Source organism: Trachypithecus francoisi, unplaced genomic scaffold (assembly GCF_009764315.1).
Source record: "Trachypithecus francoisi isolate TF-2019V2 unplaced genomic scaffold, Tfra_2.0 Lachesis_group4, whole genome shotgun sequence".
Classification (NCBI taxonomy): Eukaryota; Metazoa; Chordata; class Mammalia; order Primates; family Cercopithecidae; genus Trachypithecus; species Trachypithecus francoisi.
In genome coordinates this window covers 110,223,077-110,234,620 of record NW_022681469.1, presented here as the reverse complement: position 1 = coordinate 110,234,620, position 11,544 = coordinate 110,223,077, and the positions used below count along the sequence as shown (strand labels likewise).

At 58.9% G+C, this 11,544-nt stretch overlaps 1 pseudogene; it reads right to left on the bottom strand.

Moving 5' to 3' along the window:
* Window positions 1–1,588: 1,588 nt before the first annotated feature.
* Window positions 1,589–2,706, bottom strand: LOC117072197 (annotated as a pseudogene).
* Window positions 2,707–11,544: the final 8,838 nt, after the last annotated feature.

Below are 11,544 nucleotides of genomic sequence, written 5' to 3'. Positions count from 1 at the left end.
CACACGGACAGCCCCGACGTCACCACTACACAGTGTTTCCATGTAACAAAACTGCACCTGTACCCCTTATATTTACAAATAAAACATAGGCCAGGCACAGGTGGCTCACACCTGCAATCCCAACACTGCAAGAAGCCAAGATGGGAAGATGAATTGAGCCTAGGAGTTCAAGGCCAGCCCAGGCAGCAGAGTGAGACCTCGTGTCTACCAACAATAAAAAATTTGCCGTGCGTGGTGGCACGTGCCTGTAGTCCCAGGCACTCGGGAGGCTGAGGCGGGAGGATGGCTTGAGCATGGAAAGTTGAGGCTGCAGTGAGCTGTGACTGCCCCACTGCACTGCAGCCTGGGTGACACAGCAAGACCCTGTCTCAAAAATAAATTAATTTAATTAAATAATAATAATGATACAACCACTTTAAAAAACCAAAAAAAAAAAAAAGACAATATTGTCATCAACCTAGACACAGTCTAATATTGTAGCTGCTTATATTTAGACTTAAATTCATTAAAATTAAATAAAATTTAAAAGCCGGCTCCTCGATTGCACAGGCCACACTTCCTCAATTACATGGGCCACACTTCAAGGGCTCAGCAGCCACATGTGACCAGTGACCACCACGTGGCTCACACAGACACGGGCGTTCCCACCACCTGACCGGTGACCACCACGTGGCTCACGCAGACACGGGCGTTCCCATCTCCACAGACACTCCCACTGGACGTGCTACCCTAGGAAGTTCCCACAAACCACATTTGGTGTTTAAAACTGGGTTTTCTTCCTCCGTGTTGCCCAAAGCCTTTTTAAAAGGCTCTTGGTGGTGCGCCGAGCCCCTTGCACCAGACGGTCTCCTCGTGGCCTGTGGGTGAAGGTGGAGCTGAGGAGGAACTCGTGGGTCCCGGGGAAGACCTTTCCCTCACTCCCTGGCTAGAGGCCTGGTGTCTGCAGGCTCTCCAAGGCACCTCGCACGAGGGACACGTGGATCATCCATTGGCAACACGGGCGGCAGGACCGGGGCGTTGACAGCCAGTCGGCCATGTGAGGACCACAGCACAGACATCTCGAAACTTCCTAGTGGCTTTCTGACGCCATTGTGCATTTTTCATGTAAGGCGAATGGTTCGCCGTGCATTAGGTTTCCTACGTGGACCCAATCCTGACACAGCAGCATGGGATCCCTGCAGTATTTCAACCCCATATAAATAAATCACAGGGTGCAGATTGCAAGCTGTCGGTTATGCGTTCCAGGCAGCCCTGGAGAGCTGCCTTCTTGCAGGGAGGCTGCTGCCCCGGAAAGGAAGCACCTTCTGTCCTCAGGCACCATGGTGCCCTGCTCTGCACTCCCTCCCGCACACCTGTGGGGCCTCAGCCACGCTGCCTGGGTCCTCTGAGCACCCGGATCGCAGGGAGGAGGGAGGAGGTACCCCCGGCCTGTTGGCTCCCATTACCCCTGGAGCAGAGTCCAAATTCCTCAACAAAACCCACTGAACCCCGCTGGGAACACCCTGGGATCCGCTGAGCCCTGGGGCCTCCCCTTCTGCACCCCCAACCCTCAGTCTGGACCCCTCAGAGACTCCCAAGCAGGGAAAGCTCACTCTTCCCTCCTCCAGCCTTCACCGGGTGTGTTTTCACCTAGAACGCGGCTGCACCGTTGTGGGCAGGCCCTGGAGCTCTGTCAAGGCCCAGGCACCACATGTGCAAGCATTTTTTTTTTTTTTTTTTTTTTTTGAGACAGAGTCTCGCTCTGTCGCCCAGGCTGGAGTGCTGTGGCCGGATCTCAGCTCACTGCAAGCTCCGCCTCCCGGGTTCACGCCATTCTCCTGCCTCAGCCTCCTGAGTAGCTGGGACTACAGGCGCCCGCCACCTCGCCCGGCTAGATTTTTGTATTTTTTAGTAGAGACGGGGTTTCACCGTGTTAGCCGGGATGATCTCGGTCTCCTGACCTCGTGATCCGCCCGTCTCGGCCTCCCAAAGTGCTGGAATTACAGGCTTGAGCCACCGCGCCCGGCCATGTGCAAGCATTTAAATACAGCCCACCCGGCGGATGCCCTAAGGCAGGCAGGGCCCGGAGCTCAAGAGAGGCCCACGCACTGCGGGTCCTGGCGTTAAATACCACCGCCCCGGCTGACGCCCTGTGGAACGCACGGTTTAAATATCACCGCCCCGGCTGATGCTCCGTGGAACTCGCAGAGTCCGCTCCGTGCTCCCGCCTTGGCAGACTTCACACCAGCCTGGACGTTCAGACTCAAGGTTAGAAATCTCCTCTTCCTGACAAAACGCGGCCACACCCCCTGCCTCCCTCCCTCGCCTCCGGCTTCACCCTCATGGGAAGGGGCTTTGGGCTCTTGCTGGGCCCGCAGTCCGAGTGGCCATGCTGCGTCCACATCCTGCACGGAGTGCCCTTGGCTGCCCCCACACCGAGCACAGCACTGCAGGCAGAGGACGTGGAAGAGGAAGACACGGAGTGCTCGTGGGACCTTTGGCGTGGGAGCTGCAGGAATCCCAGGGCCTTGGGGTACTCAGCATGGGGTCGCAAAGGCAGCTCAGGCCTCAGCTGAACTGGAGGGGAACACATGACCCCTCTTGCTTGAGGCTAAGGGTGGGGCCTTCAGGCTCAGACCAAAGCCTAGGTCTTGTTGGGGTCTGGTGTGAATTGGAGCCATCCCACAGGTGGTGTGCAGAGCCAGCTCATGAGAGTTGAGCCTTCATGTCCTGGAATCGGGTCAGCTGGCCCATTATACGCAGCACTATTAAAATGAAATCAGCTGGGCGTCGGGGCTCATGCTGCAATCCCAGCATGCCAGGAGACCAAGGAGGGGGCATCGCTGGGGGATAGGAGTGAGAGACCAGCCTGGGCAACACAGCAAGGCCTCATCTCTACAGATAAAAAAATAAATCGGATCACGAGGTCAGGAGATCGAGACCATCCTGGCTAACATGGTGAAACCCTGTCTGTACTAAAAATACAAAAAAATTAGCCAGGTGTGGGGGCGGGCGCCTGTAGGCCCAGGTACTCGGGAGGCTGAGGCAGGAGAATAGCGTATACTGGGGAGGTGGAGCTTGCAGTGAGCTGAGATCACGCCACTGTACTCCGGCCTGGGCGACAGAGCAAGACTCTCTCTCAAAAAAAAAATAAATAAAATAAAATAAAATAAATTGGGCGGGCGCGGTGGCTCATGCCCGTAATCCCAGCACTTTGGGGGGCTGAGGTGGGTGGATCACAAGGTCAGGAGATCGAGACCATCCTGGCTAACACGGTGAAACCCCATCTCTACTAAAAATACAAAAAAATTAGCCAAGTGTGGTGGCGGCACCTGTAGTCCCAGCTACTCGGGAGGCTTAGGCAAGAGAATGACGTGAATCTGGGAGGCAGAGCTTGCACCGAGCCAAGATCGCGCCACTGCACTCCAGCCTGGGCGACAGAGCGAGACTCCATCTCAAAAAACAATCAGTCAATCAATAAGCTGGATGCAGTGGCGTGTACCTGCGGTCCCTGCTCCTCAGGAGGCTGAGACAGGAGGTTGAGCCCAGGAGGTTGAGGCTGCAGTGAGCTGTGGTTGCGCCACGGCCCTCCAGCCTGAGTGATGGAGCAAAAACAAATTAAATCATAAGAACTTATAAACAGAGGAGTCACTAAACACAGAAGCGCTGAACACAGCACTCGCCCCTGCCTCTCGCGGTGTGGCCCTGTGCGCTCCTCCAGGCTCCTGAGGTTGGTCGTGTGTTGTGTCTGTCTGAGGCTGGGTCACGTGGGGTCACCGCAGGGTGCCCACCCCGGCCTGCAGTGTGTCCCCTTGGCAGCTCGAAGCCAGCCCCGGTGGGAGCATCTGCACCACAGGTACTGGCAGACACTCCCCATCTGGGCTCTTTCTTCCTTGGAGCCAGTGGTCACGGTCGCCAGCCCACTCCGAGCCACACAGGCCACGGCAATGGCAGCCTGACCACGTTCCCCCATTCCAGGCTGCCCTCCACGGAGACGGAGATGCTCCTTGCTGAAAAGCGCTGCTGGGGTGGAGGAAAAACCCACTCAGCCAGCAGCGGGGAAAAGCCGAGCTTCTTTTCAGTAGGATGTTTTCTCTTTTAAGTTCTTATCTGAAAGCAAAGAGGCTGGACATGGGCTGTCTGAGGGCTTCAGCTTGTCTGGGTCCCGGGGGCCTTTGGGCTTTGTACCTCCAACCCTCTGCTCCCTGTGGCCACCCACCTTGGACCGAAAAGGCCATGGTCAGCAAATGTCCCAACCAAAGGAAGAGGAGGTGGGGCCGGGCAGCTGCCGTGAGGTTGGGTGAGGCCTTGCAGCCACAATGGATGTTCCTCTCCAGCCTAGAGCTGGCCGAAGAGTGCTGCTGAGGCCAGCCCCATGGCCGGGGGTGTGGGGGGCAGGGGCTGGAACAAAGGAGCAGCTGGGCTGGACAGCCTTGGCCCTGTCCCCAGCGGCTTCCAGACACATCTCTGGCCCCAAGCTTGAGTGCCTTGTGGCCTTCCAGGGAGGCCGGCGCCCGCTCCCCCAGACTGGGCAGCCTCGCCTGGTCCCGTGGTCCTGGGGAAAGAAAGGCCTGGGCCCAGGACCCAGAGAAAGCTGGGGAATTGAAAAGGGATGCAGGCTCCTGGGAGCAGCTGTGGGGTGGAGGCAGGGTGTGGGGGTTGTGGCCAGCACTCGGTGGGCTGGGAGACAGGGGCTAGGGCTGAGGTTCTGGGGCTGGCAGACTGGGAGTTCAGAGCTGGAAGATGGACAGCGGGGCCAGCACTGGCTTGAGAGCAAGGCCCTGCCATCCTGGGGCTGGGCCACTGTGAGCCCTCAGGGAAGCTGGAGGTGGGGGTGTCCTAGGGACGGGGGACAGTGGGCTGGGCCTGCACCAGGAGACTGGCGGGGGCACCCATCATAGACAGGTGTGTGTGGGTGGCAGTGCGGCTCAGCCTTGGGACACAGGAGGCCACACACGAGCCGTGACCTGCACAGGCACCCAGACCAAGCGGCCTGGGAGGTGTGGGTCCTCCCAGACAGGCACGAAGGCCCAAGACCATCTTCTTCCTGCCTTTCCCAGAGCTCCTCTCACCCGGGGCCCGGGGAGTTCTTGTGGCCAGAAAGCATCATTCATTCTGCAGGGTGGGGCTGAGCACAGACTGCTGGGTTTGCAAAGGGAGTGAGTGCCGGCTGCCCCCACCGGCCACAGGGTGGCCGTCGCCCTTCAGGGACTCCATGAACAAGTTTCCTCAGATGTGATGAGCTCCCTGTCATGGGAAGTAATCAAGAGGCATCGTCGGATGTGATGAGCTCCCCATCACAGGAGGTAAGCAAGAGGCATCCTCAGATGTGATGAGCTCCCCGTCACGGGAGGTAAGCAAGATGGGTCCTCGGATGTGATGAGCTCCCTGTCACGGGAGGTAAGCAAGAGGGGTCCGCAGACGTGATGAGCTCCCCGTCACGGGAGGTAAGCAAGAGGGGTCCTCGGATGTAATGAGCTCCCCGTCATGGGAGGTAAGCAAGAGGCGTCCTCGGATGTGATGAGCGCCCCATCACGGGAGGTAAGCAAGAGGCGTCCTCAGATGTGATGAGCACCCCATCACGGGAGGTAAGCAAGAGGCATCCTCGGATGTGATGAGCTCCCTGTCATGGGAGGTAAGCAAGAGGGGTCCTCGGATGTGATGAGCTCCCCGTCATGGGAGGTAAGCAAGAAGTGTCCTCAGATGTGATGAGCTCCCCATCATGGGAGGTAAACAAGAGGGTACTCAGCCCTCTGTGGTGTTTGCTGATCAAACTTCAATCTTCCCTTCCAGCTAAGACTCTGGTTTTCCTTTGGGAAACTCCTCGATCTCAGTCAGTGTGACTGGGGACTCTCCCACCCCTGGGCTCCCAGTGGGCCCTCCACCCAGGGCTGGCCCCGACCCCGGTGATTGTCCCAGAGTTGGACAGCAACCCAGGCCTTGTCACTCAGGCTCTGGGACTGGGACGCTCAGAAAGAGGCCCCTCCCTACAGGGCCACCAGAGTGTGGGGAACCTGCCTGGGAATGGAGCCCAGGTGGAGAAAAGCAGAGCCAGAGGTGGGAGAGTCCATGCCCTGACCATGCTGTTGGAGCACCTCAATCCAGCCGTACCTGAAACCCACCACCCTGCACTTCCTGGCAGGAGCCAGCAATGCCCACCTTGTAAATACCCACTTGACCTCAATCAGTTTGAGCGGGTCTCCAGCACCCAGATCTGAAGAGTCCTTGCTAACACCCTCTGCTAGGATGCAGCCTGGTCTGTCTGTGGCTCTGCAGGCTTCCTGAACGCCTCTGCAGCTGTACCTGAGCACAGCCTCCTGGGGTTGCCATCTCTCCCTGCCTCTTTGCCCCCCTCATCTTGCATCTTGGGTCGAAGGCTCCTCTCTTCCCTCCCAGAATCTTCGGGCCCTCTGGAGCCCCTCCCAAGGCCACAGTGCCCCCACCCTTGTTCCAAAGACACAAACCAAGTAGCCACACGACGAACCCAGAGGAAGGGTCTCTGAGGGGCAGAGCCTTGTCGCCCCACGGAAGCCGGCTCTTTCTCAGCCTGCCTCGCCAGGACAGGGGGAGGTGGGACGTGGGGAGAGGACCCCACGAGACCCCACGTCAGGTCCCCACTCCCCGCCCCTTGTCATTTCCAGCAGTGTGACCCCAGGCATGCCATGTAACCACTCCAAGCCTCGTAGGTTAAAAATGGGGCCGATAACTCCAGCCGCTTCCTCCTGAAAGTGTGGAGAACATGCCCACCCAGGCCGCCCGGCCACGGCTGCCCTAGTCCCAGGCTGGGCTCCAGGCAGGATCCCAGGGGCTCCTTGGGCTGGGGGTGGGGTTCAGCCCCGTACCGGGGCTCGACCTGGATCCTGCAGTGCTGGGGCAGTCACCTGACAACCGCTATCCTTCTCACTGACTTCATAAAACCCACCAAGAAAAACCACGGGGGACATCCCCACGCACAGCACTTCACAGTTCCTCAGATGCTGCGGCGTCCAGCTCAGGAAGTGAAGGTGAGGAAGGGAAAAGGGAAGGAAAGGGGTGGGCGCAGTGGCTTACGCCTGTGAGGTCAGCACTTTGGGAGGCTGAGGCAGGAGGATCGCTTGAGCCCAGAAGTTCAAGACCAGCATGGACAACATAGGGAAACCCCGTCTCTACAAAAAATAGAAGAATTAGCCGGGTGTGGTGGCATGCCCTGTAGTCCCCGGCCGCTCGGGAGGCTGAGGCAGGAGGATCCCTTGAGCCAGGGAGGGCGAGGCTGCAGTGAGCTATGATCGCACCACTGCGCTCCAGCCTGAGTGACAGAGCAAGATCCTGCCTCAAAAAAGAATTTTTTTTATTTTAATTTGAAAAAGGAAGGAAGGGCCTGGGCTGGGTGCTGGGGGGAAGAAGGGAGTCCTGGCAGGGGTGACAGGATGTCGGTGCCCGCCTGGAGCCAGCCCGTCTGGAGGACCCCAGCGCCCTCCTTGCAGTGAAACACTAGGCCCTCCTTCCTCCTGGGTCACCCCATCCTGGGCACATAAACCATCCAGATGGGCGAAGGAGGGACTGCCTGGGTCAGCCGCAGGTCGGCAGGAGCCACAGTTGTGGCACCTTCCTGGTGGGTTCTTTTTTTTTTTTTTTTTTTTTTGAGACGGAGTCTCGCTCTGTCGCCCAGGCTGGAGTGCAGTGGCCGGATCTCAGCTCACTGCAAGCTCCGCCTCCCGGGTTTACACCATTCTCCTGCCTCAGCCTCCCGAGTAGCTGGGGCTACTGGCGCCCGCCACCTCGCCCGGCTAGTTTTTTGTATTTTTTAGTAGAGAGGGGGTTTCACCGTGTTAGCCAGGAGGGTCTCGATCTCCTGACCTCGTGATCCGCCCGTCTCGGCCTCCCAAAGTGCTGGGATTACAGGCTTGAGCCACCGCGCCCGGCCCCTGGTGGGTTTCTTGGCATCCTTGGGGAGTGGCAAGGAACTGGAAGGGGGCAGCTTCTCTGCAGTAGGCTGCGGGCGTCGGGCGTGGAAAAATCTGAGCATGGTCTTGGTGGTTCTGGGCAAATCAGTGCCCCGTTTCCCAGCTGTGCCTGGTGGACACAGGACCTCAGCCCCAGTCGGCCCCAGAGCGCTGCTTCCCTCCCCCTGCCCAGGAACCTGGCTCAGAGCCAGTGGCTGCGACCCCCGCCCCCGCCCGCACCTGGCTCCCCTGGGATCTGTGCTGAGTGACACCTGCAGGTGACGCAGCAGCTCCCAGACCAGCGCTGGTGGCTGAGGCCTGATGGCTAAAGAACGGGCCAGGCCCCGCTCAGCAGAACCTCCGGGGTGGCCCAGACCCTCACTTCCACAGGAGGCACATGGGTACCCGTTTCCAGGAGCTTAAGCCGACCGGAGAAATGACCCTGGAGAGCAGAGCGGCCGCCCTTGCCCGGGCACACAGACCCCGACTCCAGGCCTCAGGTTGCTGGGTAACATATTTTCCAACGACAGCTGCTGCCCCTGCAGGCCAGCCAGGTAGGAGAGCCGGGCCCTGCACTGGGTTGGGAGAGGCCTCCCCAGACGCCCTGGGACCACCCAGGCTCACCCATTCCCCCCGGCCCAGGTGGCCAAGGCGTGGGGCACAGAGAATGTCCAAGTTCATTCAACAAACCTCAGCAGCCTACCCCGCGGGGGCTCCGTGTGCGGAGGGGAGGCGTACAGCCTGGTGCCGGCAACTTTCCCGAGTTACCTGTAAAACGGGGCGGTGGATCCCACCGGCAGGGTCTGGTACGCACCCTCTGACTCCCACAGCCCTGGCACTGGCTGCTGAGGGGCCTCCCACACAGTGAACCCCAGACCCAGTGACCCACCTAAGAAGGCCTCACACGGCCCCAGTGCCCGGCATCCCCTCAACCTCCCACACAGAGAACCCCAGACCCAGTGACCTACCTCAGAAGGCCTCACGTGGCCCCAGTGCACGTTGTCTACCCCAGTGGCTTTTCATTTAAATGGATTTCCAAATCTCTCCTCCCCAAACACAGAAGCACTGTCCCCACCCCCTGCATGACTGAGGGGCCAGTCTCCTGAACAGGAAACTGGATGTCCGGCTTAGTGCGGAGCCATCTCGGGCCAGGCCAGGTCTCAGAAAACTATTTCGAAGCCTCCTGTACCCTTGGCCGGGGTGTAGCTCAGGCCAACTGCCCTCTCCCCAGGCACTTCCCTGGGACACCGAGACCTGCTTCCTGGGACGGCAAGAATCGAATGTGGTGTCCCTCAAGGCTCAGCCAGGGACTCAACAACCAAACGGCATCTGCCACTGTTATGCTCCTTATTATTTTATTTTATTTCATTTTATTTTTAAACAGTACCTTGCTCTGTCACCCAGGCTGGAGTGCAGTGGCCGGATCTCCGCTCACTGCAAGCTCCGCCTCCCGGGTTCATGCCATTCTCCTGCCTCAGCCTCCCGAGTAACTGGGACTACAGGTGCCCACCACCACGCCCAGCTAATCTTTTATATTTTTAGTAGAGACAGGGTTTCACCATGTTAGCCAGGATGGTCTCGATCTCCTGACCTCGTGATCCGCCCGCCTCGGCCTCCCGAAGTGCTGGGATTACAGGCAGGAGCCGCAGCGCCCGGCCTCTGCTTTGTTCCTTACGATTATCATTGTATCTTTATGAGCTCAAGCTGCTGTCCCCTCCGAATCTGGCGCATGCTGGCTGGAGATCAGCAGCACCTGGAGGGGGAAAAGCAGCCGTTTGGAGTCAGCGGTGACAGAAAATCAAACGCTGCTGCTTGAGGAATCAGAAGCTGCCCTTCTGAGCTCTGCTGTGCATCCTGCGGGCTCTGGAGAGATTGGGCAGGTCCTCCCCCACCTTCCTGGGGCACGGAACCTGCTGAAGAGAGCGGGGGGAGAATGTCCACATTGTTAGACAAGCTTCAGACGGAAGCTCTGCGCAGCCGCCACCAGGAGGGAGGCGGAATTTTGCAATGCGCCCCCGTGCAGGGTGAGTGGCCCCAGGGCACACGAAGGCCCTGGCTGCCCCTGAGTTGATTTAAAGCTCGGCTGCTGATCTCCGGTGACAGGTTATTTGTGTAACCTACAGTTTTCTATGCACATAGTAATTTCCAACTCCCTCCATGTCACACAGAAGACACGTTTTTACCCTGAGTCGGAGAAGCAGAAGTGTCTGAATGAAAGTGACTTCACAAAGGACTTGACTGACAGGCAGGCTTGGGGAGCGCCGGGATAATGTCCGGGTTATCAAAGCAGACACAGGTGGGCAGGCAAGAACGAGCATGCTCCCCAGCTCAGAAAGGCCCGCTCGGCTGGCAGGAGGTCCCAAAGCAGGAACTAACAGGCACAGCGATCGCTGGCCCCGTGCTTTTCCCTTTAAACGCCGTCTAAGCTGTAACGAAGTCTGATTACAGTTTCGCTGAGATGGAAACTGAGAGGAAGGAACGGTAATATTCAGCAACCACAATCACCTTCCTCTTTGGACAATCCCACCTCACTCCTCTGCTTATGCCTGCTCCCCGTGGATCCTGACTACACACCCTCACCTCATGCTTGGCAGTTCATAAACAAGATGCCCCTCTGTGGTGACGGCGTACGCGCAATGAAAAGCTTGACCCTGGGGGGCCAGACAGGCTTGATCTCAGTAGCTCTCAGGCTTGGGCACTACCTGGGCCGAAAGAGCTGAATTTGAAGCTCTATGTCCTTGCCTATAAAAGGGGGGAGAGCGGAACTTACTTGGAAGACTTGTGACTCGGGTGAGAGTTCAGCTGCACACACACAAAGCGACATGAGTGAGCAAGTGTCTGGCAATGGCACATCCCAGTGTGGAACAGCAGCCGCTGCCTCGTTGTAACGCACAGTGGAGCCGTCTCAGCTCAGAGCCTGGCCTGGCCCTTCCACCTGGCCCTCTGGCAGGGGGCCCCCCTGCTCCTCCGAGCCAAATTCCTGCATCTGGGGTCTCGAGGGCAGGAGGCTAGGATGGGTTGCTGGGTGGCCCGGCAGTGAATCCTGAACAGTGAGGTGGCTCAGTTTCCCTCCTACCAAATGGACCGAGTTACCTCTGAGGCCGTGGGAGGTGAATGAGTCAGTGTTTGTGAAACACTCTGCGGATCAGATGAAAGGGCTCCAGGAGGGGCTGCCCATTAGAAGGGGTCACAGGGAGCTTGGCCCACGCGCCCCAGAATGAGGGCCAAGGGCCCAGGGCGGCGGGAGGCCTGGACACAGAGGAGGCCACAGCCAGGCCCCACTAAGCCACCTGTTCCCGGCACAGGCATCCCAGGGCCAAGGCTGCAGGGACCGTCTCTGCTGGTCACGTCCGGCGTGTGAGGCCCTGGAGGCCCCTGTGCCCGTCCATGCGGTGATACCACCCCCAACAGCCGAGGTCGGCCGGAGGGAAGTAAGGCCGGAGGCAGCAGCACCCAGGGGTGGAGCCAGGCTTGGCCCGGCTTTTCCCACCTACCCGGGTCTCAGCACCCTCAGTGGTCTGCGGGGAGCCTGCTGCCATGCAAGTCCCTATAGTCTGAGAGCGTGGACACCCTTTTCTGCCACCATGGCCTGCTCCAGTCGGGGGCCGTGCCTGAGAGTGGGTGAGGGGGACCTCCCCAGCCC